Here is a 17619-nt window from a genome sequence, read left to right on the forward strand (position 1 = left end):
TACATTCTGCCTATGGCACTGGTAGGCTTTCTTGGTTGGGCCTGGTGGTCAGCCCCAGCCTGTTGTGGCGCAGGCAAGTGTTTTATAGTGGCGTCTCTTGCTTGGCTCATGCTGCCTTCTGGATTTCATTTTTTATCTTCTCTGTAGAGTGAATCTAGAGTTCGGGGTGATAGGTGGTCTTCAGGACAGCATGTGGGACATATCAGGTGACATGAAAAAAAAAAAAAAAAAAAAAAAAAAAAATGGAAGCTCTTCAGTGCTTGCTCTCAAATAGGTTTTGCCCAACACTCATCAGGTTAGCTGTAACCAATCACCAGCAACAAAGCAGCTGTGCTCCTCCTACATTGTCTGTAGGGAAAGGTTTCTTGCCTGATTTGGTGTGGCCTGAGGTGGAATAGACTATAGTAGTAGTAAGGCACAGACAGGCCAACAAAATAGTGGAGTATAAGAAGTTTACTGAAGGCATACAGTGGTTAAGAAGCTGCTGTTATTTGTTTTGAGTTAGTAATATGAAACTGACACCTCTTAGCTAGGGAAAACTCAACAGTAGGGTGGTGGTGGCTGACTGGTCAGTGTGTGGGTGCGGAGGCCTGGACGGCCTGGGTTTGAGTCCTGCCCACAAGCCAACAATTTTCGGTCTTCACAGAATGGCCTAAGACCAAGGATTATATACTATATGGATAGCTCACTGAAACGTCATGACCGGTATGTCATCTGGTTCACTCGCCCTGCTCTCACGGTATAAAATGTACTAGAAAACCCTTATTTATTCATATTCATGGTCAGATTTTGCGCTTTTATGATTGCTAAGAATATGCAATCAAATTAGGCAGCTGTTGAGTTGGCAAACAGTACACAGCAACAGAATGGACCGTACTGGCTATACAGGCAGCGCCACACGTGGCCACTCCGTGAACTGTCAAAGCAGTACTTTCCATAGAACTCAAGTTATGTATTAGAGTGCGTCCGAGGCTGCCTCCAGGATACAAGGCCTTGGTGCTGCCACCGCTCCAAGCCCACGACTGCACACACTTTACTCCTACCCGATTTCCTGACTCTACTATTTGACATGGAGAAAAATTGAAATCGGGTAGGAGTAAAGTGTGTGCAATCATCGGCTTGGGGCGACGGCGACATCATGGCCGTATATCCCTGAGACAGCCTCAGACGCACTCTAGTCTATAACTTGAACTCTATGGAAAGGACAGCTTGGAGTTGAGTTGCCACATGTGGCGCTGCCTGTATAGCCAATACGGTCCATTTCACCAACACCCACCCTCTTCAACTTTACAGGGGTAACCAATCCTGTCATCAATATGATCGTTATAGATAATATAGAAGTTGGTATAGTCTTTGTGTATTCTTACATATACATTGATCCCTTTATACATTATCTATATTAACCATTTAATATAATTTTCCAGATCCAACAGTTATACTTCAATTAATATATATCTATGTTAGCTATTTTGATGACAGGATTAGTTACCCCTACAAAGTTGCAGAAAACGTACGTTAACGAAACTTGAGAAAACGCAAGCACCGATACATGGCAGACAGCAACATTTCCCAGCAACCCCCATATAACATTTCTCAAATATCTCCACCACTGCACAACACTGGCCAACTCAACAGCTGCCCAACTCAACCACATATCCCCAGCAAAAAAAAAAAAAAAAAAAAAAAAAAAAAATCTGACTATGAATGAGTGACAAGATCAATAAGTAATGGCCACCCAATACACTTTAGATGGAAAGAGTGAACTAGATTACATACGCGGTGCATTGTGGGTAAAAAATGCTTAGTAAGCTATCCTTATTATATAGGTTGAGCCACTGTAACACCCATATACAGCACAAATCACCATTTTTACTGAGCACGCTGCGGTGAGAACACAGTGAAGTGAACCAGTTTCTCGCCCAGCATCATTTGTGTACATGTGTGACGTCATCCGCGGTGCATTGTATGTAAAACAAATGCTTATTGAGCTATCCTTATAGTATATAATCCATACCTAAGACTATACCCACGTTCTGTCCTGAGGACTGCCTATCAACCCACACACTAGATTAACTCTAAAGACGATCAAGAATGGCCTCCGGGGAACAGCATGAGCCAAGCAAAATAGTGCCACATTAAGGCCCCCTTCACACGAACGGTTTTCTCCCGCGCGATTTTCGGGCGCGGTTTAGAAATCAATGGAGTTCAATGGGGCTCTTCACACGCTGGCCGCGTGGACTGCCAACCCGCGCGGCGCCAGAAGTCTATGGCAGCGTTGCCAGGTGAACTTGCCCAAAATATCGTTTTAAACCAGTCAAAATGATCGTATTTGCATCTGTATTATTGTACATCCTTTCATAAAAAGGCTGAATAATATAATCAACAATCTTTTTGTGACAGATTTTGAATGGCACTGAAACAAGATCAAATAGACTGATCAAAATTTAATTGAGACAGACTACAGTAAGCTTTAGTCTATCGACTCTAACTTCAGCCTTTTGGCTTGGCCCGGGGAAACCCCCATTGGTTACACATCTAGCGATGACCTGCGCATGGCGATCTGTCTCACTGTTAGTCTGTACGTTGTCTATTTATGGAATATATGCATATTCATAATACGACTGCATGGTGTTATGAATGGCTTGGGATTTGAGGGAAAGACAACGACTCTGACAGTAAACCTTCCATTTCACTTGGCAACGTGGCTCATGCAACGTTGCTGCCTGAGGGACCTTGGTAACAGGCGCCAAGCCGCACCATTCACCTTTCCACCGCCATGAAAAATTTACGTAGGTCTCACTCTTACGTCCTGCACAGCCAAGCAAAAGAGATTATATATAACGTAAATAAGAGAGAGCAAGCCCCTCTGAGGAGAGTGATGGAGTGATGTGGCAGCAGCGAGGTCTCCCCGGGCCAAGCCACACGGCTCAAGTTATAGCATTTTCCATTTAGCGTAACCCGTTTCTGGGTCGTGATCTGTAGAGTCCCTCATAGAGTCCCGACAACCTAAGATTTGGACGCCATTATTGGCCCTGTGTTTTCGCCGCGCTTTTCAAACACTAGCACACGGTCTCGCGGCGAAGACAGGGCCAATAATGGCGTCCAAATCTTAGGCTGTCGGGACTCTATCTATCAAGGGACTCTACAGATCATGACCCAGAAACGGGTTACGCTAAATGGAAAAGGCTATTAGAGTCGAGAGACTATATAATAGCTAACTGTCTTAAATTGGGGCAAAGTGCCACAATTGTGATCGCAGTGAAATAAACATATTCAAAGTGAAATATACACTCGGTGAAATAAACATATTGTTACGCCACCACCGGCCCGCAGAACACACTCCACAGCACGAGCAGGCGGTGGCACCTCAACCCCAGACCACCACACGCAGGTCGTGAACACCCAGAACAGCGAGGCACACCACACCGTCACTCCCCGGAGCAGCCAACACTCCACGAGGCAAGCAAGACAGGGCAGCCCCGGGCACGCTACTACGGGCAGGGCACACAATCGCGGGCAGCACGTCTCTCGTCTACCGCAGCTCAACTCTCTCTCCTCTGCCCCGCGGCTCCGCCCGCCGCTCCTCGGCCGGGCTGCCGCAATGCACCCCACGCCGCCGGCCACAACAGCCCTCCGCGCCCCCAACTAGCCCCCCCCCCCCCCCCCACACACACAAATACACAGATAACACAAATAACACATCAAAACATACCCCCTGGCGTAACACTATCCCCCCCTACAGAAGCAATCGACCCGACTGCCCCAACATTCAACACAAATACATGAAATACACAAAAATACATGGAACACAAACATAAATCAGTCCTCCACCACGTCCTCCACAGTCTCTTCTCGCGCCCCAACGGGGCTCCGCCTGTCAGCCACGCCGTCGACCAGCCGCCAGTCCTCAGTGGGCTCTTCAACGCCATCCGCACCACGTAACGCTCGGGACAGTCGACACCGGCTCCTGGCCTCCACCCTCGGGGCAAGGTGCTCTCGCCCGGCCGCGACTACCTCCCCACGCAGCCATGCTCGAAAACCTCCTGGGAGCAAAGGGCACCTCTCCGGTCACCCTCTCCAGCTCCCGTCCGAGGCCACCACGAGCCTTACTGGCCTACGTCAGGTAGTCGAGGCCCAGCAAGAACGGCTCGTCTCGATCAGCGACTTCCACCGGCCGGCGCTCCACAGCGCTGCCCACGCCGATACGAGCCTCCACTGGCCCCTCCAGCAGCACACACTACCCCGGGTCAGGCCGAGCCGAGCACTCCTCAGCCCCCGGTGTCCACTGTTACGCGTCGTGGCTACAACCGCTGATCCTCCCACTGTCAACACGCTGGTCGGGCGGCGGCAGCTTACTCAAGGCAGGGCCCGAGGGCGGGAGACGGCTGGAAGTCGGCTCCCTTCTCCAGCCCGTTCGCGCTTCCCGCCCGCGCCGCGTCCCTGGGCCTGGGGCAGGCGCTCGAGCGGTGGCCAGACTGGCCACAGTCCTTGCAGCGAGGCTGGTGGGCGTCGGGGCTCGGCCGGTCAAGGGAACGCGTCCTTCGCTCCCCCAGGCACCGACTGCGCCTGTGCCCCCTCTTGCCACAGCCCCCGCACGAGCCACGGAGACCCTCCGGGCTCGCCTTCATCTTCACCTTCGCCATCCGGCCCCGGAGGTCATGGCAGGGCGGGGCGGCCGCCTCTAGGGCGCTGGTCGTCCTCAATGCCCCGAACTCCAAGGCCCTCGTCAGCGCGTCGTCGGTCCACGGCAGGGGGTGAGAGTCCTCGCCAGTCTCGTCCCTCAGCGCCCGGCAGCCGCACAGAAGCGCTGCGTGCCGTCCTTCTTCATATCCGGGACTACCGCTGAGGGCCACGGACTGTCTCTCCGCTCAATCACCCCCTGCGCCGCTCACTTGTTGACGGCGCTCTGCAGTTCCTCCCGCCTGACTGGTGCGATTCGTCGGGGCGGGCTCTTGGTGGGCGCACTATCTCCTGTGTTGATGTTGTGCTTCACCAACAACGTGCGGCCCAGCAGGTCCAAACCACCCCCGCTGAACTCGTCCGCGCACCCAGCCAGGGTGTGGCACACCTTCGTCTGCGCCTCCGACAGGTGAGCGGCGCTCCGGTGCGCCAAGTCCTCCAGGAGGTCGGGCAGCGGGCCCACAGCGGCCGGCTCCGCGCTCCCCGACAGCTCCTCATGTCGTTCCTCCTCACAGGTGCTCAGCTTGGCACCAGCGGGTACTTCCCGAGCCTCGTCAGAGGAGTAAGCCACCAGCACCGTGACTGACTCCAACCCCCGCTCCTTCGAGACTGTCCGGCTGCCACACCATCAGCCAGCTGCAGGCCCTCCGTGGACTCCACCGCGCCTTCCGCTGGAACCGCGCCCGACCGGCAACACACGACCCTGGCCTCCGTCCCCGGGGCAAGGTGGAGTCGCTTCGCCGCGACTGCCTCTGCACAGCCGACCTCTTGTAGCAAAGGCGCCTGTCCGCGCAGCCTCTCCAGCTCCCGTCCACGGTCGGCACCATCCTCGCCCTGCGTCAGGTAGTCGAGGCCCAGCACGCACGGCTCGTCTCGATCGGCGACGTCCATCGGCCGGCGCTCCCCAGCGCTGCCCCCGCCGATACGAGCCTCCACTGGGCCTTCAGACTGCACGCAGTGCCCCGTGACGCCACACAGCCTCTGTGGCGCTTCCTGGAGTCGTGTGGCGGCCAACATGTCAGGCCGCCCCAAGGTCCTTTCGGCGCTCCCCGCCAAGCGGCCGGGCCCGTCCACTGAGTCAAGTAGCGCTTTCTCAGCTGCAGCGCCTTCTCATCCTCGCCCCAGCCCTGGGCAGCAGCTGGCATCTTAACCTGGGCCTCCCATGGGCCTCCCGTCGTGCTCCGCTGGCTTAAGCCTCCCTGAGCGCCGGGAGGCTGAGGGGCCGCAGCGGGGAGAGGGCGGACCACGTGGGCTGCAAGCCGGCCAGCATGGCGGAGAGAGAGGCAATGAGGCGGGGTGAATGGGTCCGACCCCAGCACCAGCTGGACCCAAGGGAGCGGCTCCAACGGCTCCTCAGCCTCCTGCAGCCTCCACCGGCTCCGCCACGACGTCACCAGGCCCACATGGAGCCCAGCCAGCCCGCCACCAGCACACGTGACGCTCCTCGTTCCTCCGCGCACCACGTTGCCACCTCTCGTCGCCGCCACTCCGAACGGCGGGAAGCTGAGGGGCTGCATTGGAGAGAGAGTGGACTACGTGACCTGCGAGCCGGCCGGCATGGAGGGGAGGGAGGGGGTGAGGGAGGCCACGAGGTGGGGTGAATGGGTCCGTCTCCAGCACTGGCTGGACCTATGGGAGCGGCTCCGTTGGCTCCCCAACCCCCTGCGGCAGCTACTGGCTCCGCCACGACGCTACCAGGCTCCACGGGTCCTTCCCAGGGGCCCCAGATAGGCCCCAGCTGGACCGCCGCCTCAGCGCTTCCCACCAGAACTGTGCCCCGTTCCTCCGCGTGCGGCCCTGCCACCTCTCGCTGCTGCCTCTCCGCCTCCACCTCCTCCCTCAGGTCCTGAACCTCGCCTTCCAGGGTCTGCTGCACCTCCTCCAGCCGTTCGCTCCTCAGGCTGTCGTAGGCCCTGTCCGTGCACGGCTGCATTTCCACTTTCAGAGACGAGAGACTGCTCTGCCAAACCTCGTCAAGATGGCGGGCCCGCTCGCGTGCCCTCTCGTCTTGCCTCCAAGCCTGCTCGCGTGCCCTTTTAGCCTGCTCGCGTGCCCTCTCGTCTGCCCTCCGAGCCTACTCGCGTGCCCTCTCGTCTGCCCTCTTTTCCATACCGGCCAGCATGGCAATGATCAAGTCCATCTCGCTCGGTGTAAACTCGCCCGCGCCGGCCTCGGCCTTACCCTCCTCCCGGGACGCCATGACGGCACGGCGCAACTCACTGTTCACTGTTCACTAATCGCACTGCTAAGACACTACTGTTAAGCCCCAAATACACTGCCGAATTTTGGCTCACGAATGTGCACGAATATGCAAGTCATCCTGTGTCGCGAACAAGTTCGGCATCTTTCTTGCCTGTTCTTGGCCGTTCGGGGACATGTCTGCGTCCACCACACGACTTTTGACAGTTGGTCACGACCGCCACGAAGGTTTCATGTTGCATGAAAAATTCGCGGCCGTTCGCCGAATGTGCACGAATGCAAAATGGACGCCGAATTGTCGCCGAAATGTCGTCGACATGTCGCAAACAATTCGGCGTCCGATTCGCGGTGTTCGACGAATTGTCGCCGTATTTTGACCGTTGAAATTTAAATTTTATTGGCAAATTTGTCGCCGACATGTCGCCGACTATTCGGGGACATGACTCCGACATGTCGCCGAATGGCCACACGGAATCACGACACGGCAAACGGGTCGCGGTGGGAGGTGTACACGGGGGTCTGTCTATCTATTTATTTATGTATTATATTTCTATCTATCTATCTATATCTGTATCTACCTATCTGTGTATATATATATATATATATATATATATATATATATATATATATATATATATATATATATATATATAAAATGGGTAGGCGGTGGCTGAATGGATAGCAAGACGGCCCCGCGTTCAGGAGGACGCGAGTTCAATCCCCGACCCGTGACACCAAGCTGGGATTTTTCAGCCGCCGCCGAGTGGCTTAAAACTACCCACATGCTGTCCAGAAGACCACCTATCAACTCGGACTCTAGATTCTAGGATTAAAGATGAGCTCCGGGAGGGCAGCATGAGCCAATGCAAGATGGCGCCACTATAAACACTTGCCTGCGCCAGAACGGGCTGGGCCGACCATCAGGACCCACCGGGAAGAAGCCTTGAACCGATCATCAGGATCCACCGGGAGAAGCCTACCGGTGCAATAAAAAAAAAAAAAAAAAAAAAAAAAAATATATATATATATATATATATATATATATATATATATATATATATATATATATATATATATATATATATATATATACGGAATAAAATATTACTATAATAATAAATAGTAAACAAGAAAATTTGAAAAATATGAATATAAATTATGAATATATAAAATAGGTATGGAACTAACATTTTCATTTATTTCATAACTAATTTACTATTTATTACTTTATTTATTTCTTAATATCATTATTCTGCCATTATTTAACCTTTGTTTCATTTTCAGTTATTTAGATTTCTTTCTTTCAGTTACTGGTTTGTTTACTGATATTACGTAAACATTCATTTATTCTAAAATATTTGTAGGAGAGCAAAACAAAAACAAGTCACATTTATACATTTTATTACACATACTATCATACATATTACCACACATGGTATTTACTCGCCCACAATTCTGTCCAGCCAGGGCACTGCTCCCCGGGTGTTGTAGTAGTCCATGAGGTAAGCGCGGATTCCCGTGCTTTTATATGCCACATGCACATCAGATGATCAGCTGTCAGAAATCTTGGCACTGTCGGGGAATTATCCCCGACATGTCGCCGACACTTCGGGGACATGCGAAGACAATTCGGAGACTTGTCGCCAGTTATTCCGCGACAAAAAAAAACGTTAAAATTTCAGATTTTGAGCTCGGCGACACGGACGCCGAATAGTCGGCGACATGTCTCCGAACTGTCCCCGAATTGTCTTGAGCATTCGCCGACATGTCGCCGAATGGTCACGAACTGTAAGAATCTTGGTCATGTCGGCGAACCGGTCGCCGAATTTTTTCACGAACTGATTCGGCGTCAAGTTCGTGGCCAAAATTCGGCAGTGTATTTGGGGCTTTACGCCACCACCACCCGGCCCGCGCAACACACTCCACAGCACGAGCAGGTGGTGGCACCTCAACCCCAGACCACCACACACAGGTCGTGAACACCCAGAACAGTGAGGCACACCACACCGTCACTCCCCAGGGCAGCCAACACTCCACGAGGCAAGCAAGGCAGGGCAAAGAGGCTCAAAATGCAGGTTTTCTTCTTTACTGGACAGCTCAAACACCGTACAAGCACTGGTTCACAAGGCACAGTAACTCCCAGTACACAGAGGGGGGCAGACACAGCCCCGGGCACGCTACTACGGGCAGGGCACACAATCGCGGGCAGCACGTCACTCGTCTACCGCAGCTCAACTCTCTCTCCTCTGCCCCGCGGCTCCGGCTCCGCCCGCCGCTCCTCGGCCGGGCTGCCGCAATGCACCCCACGCCGCCGGCCACAACAGCCCTCCGCGCCCCGAACTAGCACCCCCCCCACACAAATACACAGATAACACAAATAACACATCAAAACATACCCCCTGGCGTAACAATATTCATAGTGGAGTAAACACTCACAGTTGAATAAACATATTGTTATGCCGGACGTGTTACTTGGGTTCCGTGTCGCCGTCAGGAGACTCCGTGGGAGGGAGTTATGTAAACACTTTGCACAGCTTCTGTAGTTTAATATTCTTCCTTAGTAGTACACTTCATTCTGACTCTTCACTTACCACTAGCTTACTATGACTGGGACTGGGACTCTCTCGCTCTCTTCTCCTATATATATCCAGAACAGTACAGTCTAGACTCTAGAATGTTACAGTATATTTTAGATCATACAAGAACATGTAGCAAAAATATATGCGAGTTGGCAACACTTCCCGCCTGGCGTCTGGCCGCGCCCCGCGGGGAGCGGACGGCTCGCCTTGCTCCCCGCCCCCCTGCTCGCTGCTCCCGGAGCCTTCTAGAGGCCCATGGGCGCTGGGGGGAAGCTTCCAGCACAACACTATTCATTGCAAGAAAAAAAAAATGTAACGGAATGCGGAAGTCTAACGGACTAAGGTGGGGGACATACTCGCCATAAACATTGTCGCACCCCTCTCCCACGCTGCGCCAGGTAATATAAACATGTACTGCATCCAAATAAATTTATTGAATTTACAACTAATACTTTGTTGGCTTCCCTTGACGTCTCCTGCACTCTTCCAAACGGGCCGGAAGGCTGTCTGCAAGCACCATGAGATGCTGGGGAGCGAGTGTGTTCCAAAGGTGGTGAAGTGCAGCTTGGAGTTTGGCCACGGTTGAACAGTCTTGGCTGCGTAACTCCCGTTTTACTATCGCCCACAAATTTTCAATTGGGTTCAAATCCGAGGAATTAGCAGGCCAGTCTTCGAAGAACGGCACACAGCAGTCCCTGAGCCACTGCTTCACTGACTTACCAGTATGGCACGGTGCACCGTCCTGCATGAAGGTGGAGGCCTGACACATCTCGAAAGACCCCGGTAGATTGTCACACAGAAGCTCGAGGTAGTTCCCCTGATTCATTGTGGTGTTCTTGGGTAACACCACGAGGCTCCCCACCCCGTGGTAGGAAAAGCATCCCCACACCATCAACGAATCAGGGAATCTGACGGCAGGAGCAGTGTAGGGAGGGTCCAGCGGGTCGCTGCCTGGGCGCCGGTACACGCGACCTTGACTGCTGGCTGTCACTGTGAATCTTGATTCGTCGCTCCGCAGCATGCCACGCCACTGCTCGATGGTCCAGTCTTTCATGCTGTCACAAAATGCAAGCCTCTTCTCTTGCTGGTCTACAGTAACCACAGGCTTGGGCCGCGCTGCATAGCTCAGGTACTGGAGGTCGTCGTTGATGCGGCGCGATAATGTCCTAACAGACACATTACCAAGCAATCCCAAGGTGTCTTCCCTGATTTTCCTGGCCGATACTCGTGGATTGCGTTCGACTTAACGGTGCACCACTCTCAGGGTTCGCAGGGAAGTTTTGCGGGTGTTTCCTGGTGGTGTCTTCTTGGCGGGTATTTTGTTGCCGCCGAGTTCACCCATACGCTTCACGTATCTTTGAACTTGGCGGACACTGACGCCCGTCTGGTCAGAGATAAGCCCGTGTGGAGTGTCCAGCCTTGTGGAGAGCTGAGATGGCTGCGATGTCATCCCGTGACAAGATCTGGTAGCGCACCATGGTTGTCCAGGAAAACCGCTAAACAGCAGAGTAACTGCAAGCCAGTCTGCGGGGGTGGTGCGGGAAGCCAGCAACAAAGCGGTCCCCAGTCAGAGTGATTGACAGGTGCCTGTCACTGCTTCCCGCCGTTGCAAGCTGCCCAACACCCAGGCTGAGATGCCAGATGTGTAGTAATTTAATTTAAAGCACCCGATGCCCGCCAAGGAAAGCGCGCGCGTTTTGATCTTTCAAACGGATACCGTGGTTTCCGGCGACAATGTTTATGACGAGCACTTACTTAATATATTACTTGTGATCCTTATACCTTCCGTTCTTAACTTAACCTAGACCTCCTGGCATTACAGAATAAACCTCTATCAAGTCTATTTAGGCACGTTGCTACGAAACAAAGCGATTAGGATTCGTTTGCTCATTGTTAATCAATCTGTTCACTGAACGCAGCCCAGGTTTGTTTTGAGTGGTATCTTTTGCACTCATTCTGTATCCAAAGGGCGCTGGCTAAATACTGACAGATACGTACAGAGGCTAACTCGGAAGACGGAGCAGAACGTGGTACGTGTATCAGACCAGCATTTGCATCACCCTCACACTACATGCTCAGAAGCTGAGAGAGAAAATATTTAAATTGGGTGATCAAATTATTTTACATCTCCATTGAAATATTGTACAAATTCCGCGATTATCGTATTATCATACAGGCGTTATTGTACATCGTACAAACGGTTAGATTTCCGTATTTGTACGATAATTATTGTACGACTGGCAACGCTGGTCTATGGAGCCCTTCAGACGGGCGGTTTTTCCCCGAGCGGCAGACGTGGTCAACATGTGGCAGGGGGCTCCCGTAGTCCCGTGGCAGTCTCTCCGCCATGCGCTCCGGCGGGGTGCTGGGGCGTATGGGTTCGAGACCTGCCCGGTGCCATGGGAGTGGAAAGGCTGGCTCTTTCCGACACCCTCAGCCCCGTTGTTGGGCCTCCTCCTTGAAAGAATTGGGCATCTCTCTACCAGCCGCCTGGGTGGTTGCGCGGCATACACCGCCTTCCCCCCCCCCCAAAAAAAAAAAATGTGGCAGAGGTCCATTTTGCTCACAAGCTCTTCAAATGCGGAAATAATTGAAAAACTTCTCTTCATAAGCTTTCAGGTCAGAATATTGAATGCTCTTCGAAGGAACCTATAGCTGTTTATTGGGTGGGTCCACCATTTACGTAGTCGCTTCTTCTTTTAACATCATGTTCATTATATACACAGAGATCACTCTCTGCTTTACGTCCTCCATCTCAAACAAACAAACAAACAAGTCTCGACAAACTGACAAGTATTCTGTGGCACAGACTTACATACTAGACTGCTCGCCAAGGCCCTCCAAGTGAAGCCGGCCCGGGGCCATGGGTGTGCCCAGTTGCTCCAAAACCGACGACTTCACACGCCTCACTCCCACCCTGTTTCCTGACCCCAACATTCATTTTTTACGAAAAACTGAGACCACCATCAACTTCCTGAGAAAATTCTGCATCACTAGCATAAAACTGTAACATTATTGTAAGATTACATATACGAAAATCAGAGTTAAGTGAAGTATGGAGTACACATTTTCTTGCACTTATTTCCCTTCAACTCCTTAGTACTCAGCTGGTATTCGTCGCATCACTTTTTAAGCCCAGATCCTAAATCTGCATGCGTTTCTGCTTCTGATGGTGTAGGGTACTGATGTAAAGCAAGTATACAGAGAACTATGGTTTTATTGTTCAAACAATTCCACTGCAGTTGTACACTGCAACAAACAAAACACACGCATAGTTGGACACGAACACAAACATAAATAAACACCTTATGGATTGACATGATAAGCAAGAAACATACACTAAACACATAACGAACAAACAGACAACAAAAGACAACACGTATAAGGAGACACAAGCAACGTACCCTCAGCTGGTGAGTCCTCAACTGTTCTGCGGGACATGCAAGGAAGGGACCCCAAAAGTAAATAGTAAAAGTATACACAGTTTATAAGGACCGCTAATATAAAGGGACTAGTTACTTCACCACATTCTCCCCCTCTTAGTTAAGTTCACATGGAGTAATTCTGAAGGTACTTTGGAGGTTGCCTTGCTCTCTCCGACCTTCGAAGTGGAGGAGGTGAGGCTGTCTGGCGAGGCACTGTATGTGATTCCTGAGTGGTGTCGTTCTGAGGAGTAGTGTCCACATGGGAGATTCCACGTGCAATCTCCAGGGGAACATTTGCATCCGACACTTCCTCAGAGACCTGAGACTGAGGTACAGGAGGACTAGCATCTGTACTTTCTCGGTTGTCATTAGCCATAGGAGCAAGATGTCTTAATGAAACCGTAGTCATCCTACCATCTGAAAGCCTCACATGAGCATACTCGGGGTTCGCCTCTACAATTTCAACCTCATCTACCAAGGGATCGTTTTTGCTGTGTCTTACATGGCGTTTCAGGAGAGCAGGCCCTCCTTGGATGAACCAAGAAGGAAACGTTTGGCCGGTGGTAGACCTACTGTGCAGGAAAAGGCGTTCATGAGGAGTAGAGTTCGTGGAAGTGCACAACAAAGAGCGGATAGAATGGAGAACAGTTTCTCACTGAGACACGTCAAGGTTTCTTGTTTCGAGGGCTAATGTTAGAGTCTTCCATATAATTCCGTTGTATTTTTCAGCCTGGCCATTCCCCTTAGGGTTATAAGGTGTTGTACGACTGGTAGCTACACCTTTCTTCATCAGAAAATCCTTCAGCTCTTCAGACATGAAAGATGTACCTCTGTCAGAGTGGATGTATGCTGGCATACCAAACAAGGCAAACAGTTGCACTAAACAACTGATAACAGTTCTAGTAGTCATATCAGTACAAGGGAAAGCAAAGGGGAACCTTGAAAATTCATCTACAACCGTGAGTATGTAATTGTTTCTAGATTGAGATGGTAGTGGGCCTTTGAAGTCTAAGTTCAGCCTCTCGAATGGCTGAGTTGCTTTGATCAGCTGTCCAGAGGATTTGAAGAACCGTGGTTTGAGCTCCAAACACACTTGACAATAGGTGGTAATTTTCTTCACATCTTCTACCGAGTAAGGTAGATTCCGTTCTCGGACAAATGTATCATACGAGATATCCCGGGGTGACAGGATTTCATGAAGTTCTCTGAGTTTGTCAGTAGTAGTGGCACCACAGATGCGGGAGAGAGAATCAGCTGGTATGTTTTCTGTTCCTGGACGGTACACAATATCATAGTGAAAACATGAGAGTTCAACACGCCACCTTACTATTTCGTCATTCTTTATTTTACTGTTTGATTTAGAATCAAACATAAACTTTACACTGCGCTGGTCAGTAATGAGCTTGAAATGGTGTCCAGTTAAGTAGTGTGTCCACTTTCTCAAGGCTTCCACTATGGCATAGGCTTCTTTCTCCACCGAAGAATGTCCTTGTTCGCTGCGAGTGAGAGTGCGGGAGAAGAAAGCCACAGGGCGACTATTCTGGGTTAGAGTAGCTGTTATCGCATGATCTGAGGCATCCGTTTCCACCGTGAAAGGAGATGAGGAATCTATGGCCATTACCACAGCACTAGCAATGTCTTTCTTCAAGTTCCCAAAAAGCTTGTAATGCTTCACTAGATAGAGGAAAACCATTAGCTTGTGAGAGAGGGCGGATTTTCTCTGAAAAATTAGGTATCCATCTTGAGTGATGTGCAAGTAACCCCATTGTCTTGCGAAGAGAAGCTGCATCCTTCGGAGGTGAAAGATTCCACTGAGGCTGCAAGCGTTCTGGGTCGGGTTTTATCTCTCCGTCCGTTATTGAATACCCCAGTAAATTAATGGTTCTGACTTTGAAGTCACACTTGCTGTGGTTTAGAGTCAGGTTGTACTCCTCAGCCACCTTCAAGAACCTCCTTAAATTCTGGTCATGCTCCTCTTCTGTCTCACCACACACAGTTACATTGTCCACATAAGCAAATGTTCCACTTACTTTTTCTTTCTTAAGGATTTAGTCAAGTACTCGTTGAAAAGCTATTACTCCATTTTTCACGTCCCCTGCTCGGGGTTTTTAACTTGAGTCTGAAAGATTAACTTGAGTCTGGACTAAAATGACTTATAGAAGGGCTAGAAACACGTTCTCTGGATCAAAATGGGGGTTTTTGAGGATGGTGAGTTCAATAGTAACATTTTCAACACCACCTGGGGTCATCTTCAAGGTCTAAAGGTCATTTATCAAGGTCAAATTTGTGAATTTTGGTCATTTTTGCTCGTTTTTTGTGTGTAACTCATAAATGGTGAGAGATAGCTGATTATAATATGAGGCAAGTCTGCAGAGCTGTCCGAATTTAATATATATTGTCATATATCGTCCTTCAAGAAAGGACTGGAACGTCCCCTGATCGGGGTTTTTAACTTGAGTCTGAAGGATTAACTTGAGTCCTGGACTAAAATGACTTCTAAGAAGGGCTAGAAACACGTTCTCTGAGTCAAAATGGGGGTTTTTGAGGACGGTGAGTTCAATAGTGACATTTTCAACACCACCTGGGGTCATCTTCATCATCTTCAAGGTCAAAAGGTCATATTTCAAGGTCAAAATAGTGAATTTTGGTCATTTTTACTCGTTTTTGTGTGTAACTCATAGATGGTGAGGGATGGCTGATTATAATAAGAGGCAAGTCTGTAGTTCTGTCCAAATTTAATATATATTGTCAAATATTGTATTACTCAAACATTCCAAACAAGCCCTAAAACAATGAAACACTAAAATAAGAAATAAAGAACGGTATTTCTCATCACAACAAAACTCAAAGACATTAACATTTGATTAGATGAACATCGCTAGATGGAGAGCTTTTCTTGCCTCCTGAGGCATCTCACAGCCTTTTCTTTGTCACTTACATTGAGAACCTGAGCTTTCAATAGAATGTTGGCTAAAGTCGTACATGCTGCATTATTAGTAGCTAAAGGTGCATCTACAAAAGATAACAATTCAGCAAAATGAAAGCGGCAATGCATTTTAGTCATGGCATGCAAATTATAGGCATTATGTACAAAAAAGACAGTTGAAATAGTTGGCACACTCAGTCCACCTCTATTCAAATGATCTAAGAACTCAGATGACACCTCGTTACCATCTTCATCATCCATGATATCCTCCATACTAGTGCTATTACAATATTTATGAACAAGGTATCCAGCCAAATATACAACTTTATGCTTAAGGTTATCAGCAGACCTCAAGAGCTCCCGAGTGTCTTGAGGAGTGATCTCGTCAATGAGTTCACTTCGCTCATCTGGATTTATGGAAGAAGTACAATTCTTGTCGCAATCAAGCACACGAGAACTAGATTCTGGCATAATGTCATGCTTTAGAAGTGTCTGCAAATTTGTAACTTTTGCTGCAGCCATAATGTCAACTACATCAATGTAGAAGTTTCCACCACTTCTTTGCCTGGCTTGACCGAAAAACTTTTCCAAGGCTTCATCCGCGAATATAGCAGGAAGAACGTAGTCAAAGTCTTTCTCTGCCAGAAGCAATTTGGCAGCAGCCACATTATTACGTGTAGACACAATGAATGCTTCAGCAGTTTGCTTAGTTAACTTCAGCTTACGACCACTACCTCCTTGCCATGTGCAGGTCGATATAATTTGGCAGGCGTCCTCCAACTTAGTGAAAGATGTACAGTCTGCTGTCCAAGGCTGTCTGGATTCGTCACGTAGATGTCTAGCTGAGAAACGGTCTTTCACATTCATCATCTTGAACCACTCACTCATTGTCTGGGTGAGAATGATGGTGCCTTAGCTGATGCCCAATGAATCCTTGAAGGTCTTTAAGGCAGCGACAGTCTTGTCATTGAACACCTGACATACTAAGGGTACGCTCTGGCGTTGAAGGGGTTTGGGGAAAACAGCGGTGTGCGTCAGCTTGGTTAAGCGAATAGGAGTAGCTCGGTCGATCTCATAAAGCTTCCGAATATCACTCCAGTAAGCTTTGTACTCATTGCCATGTACAAGAAATGAGAGTGTCTGGCCATCAACAGTAATCCAGTTGTTACGAACATTTTTGAAGATGTGCACGTAGTCGTACACTAAGAACATAGATTGCTCTTGAATGGATAGCACTTGACAACTTCCAGGTCCTCCAAGTTTCGAATAAACACTGCGATTGGTATTGCAATTGTCACATATCAAAGAAATCACAGTACCGCCAGCACCAACTACAGCTGAGGCAGCTTCAGTAAGAAGTTCACTCAGCTTATCGGCAGCTAGCTTTTTGCAGGGTAAAACGCGTAGAATATAGCGTGGACCACCAAAATGGCAGGCAACTTCAACAACCATAGCATGTGAAGCAAGCATTTCATGGCCACTACCCGCTGCAACGTTTTGAGCATATCCTAGAACATGTCCTCCAGAAAATCGCAATGTCTCGATCAGCTTTACTTCATCAAACATTAGATTCACCAAACGCTGCTGCGGCTTAAGCTGGTCGAATAACGTTTTGAGGTTGGAGTCCTGCAGACTACTAGAAAGCACCTCTTTTATCTTTTTTGTTGATGGTAGAATGATTAAGCCAGATCGACGAATCATTTTGTATGCACTGGGTGATATGTTGTGAAGCTGCATTGCGAATATCAGAGTGTCGGTATGAAATCGACGACCATCAGGAGGTTTGAACACAAGCCGCAGCTGTGACAGA

Source organism: Eriocheir sinensis, chromosome 11 (genome assembly GCF_024679095.1).
Source record: "Eriocheir sinensis breed Jianghai 21 chromosome 11, ASM2467909v1, whole genome shotgun sequence".
Taxonomy (NCBI): Eukaryota; Metazoa; Arthropoda; class Malacostraca; order Decapoda; family Varunidae; genus Eriocheir; species Eriocheir sinensis.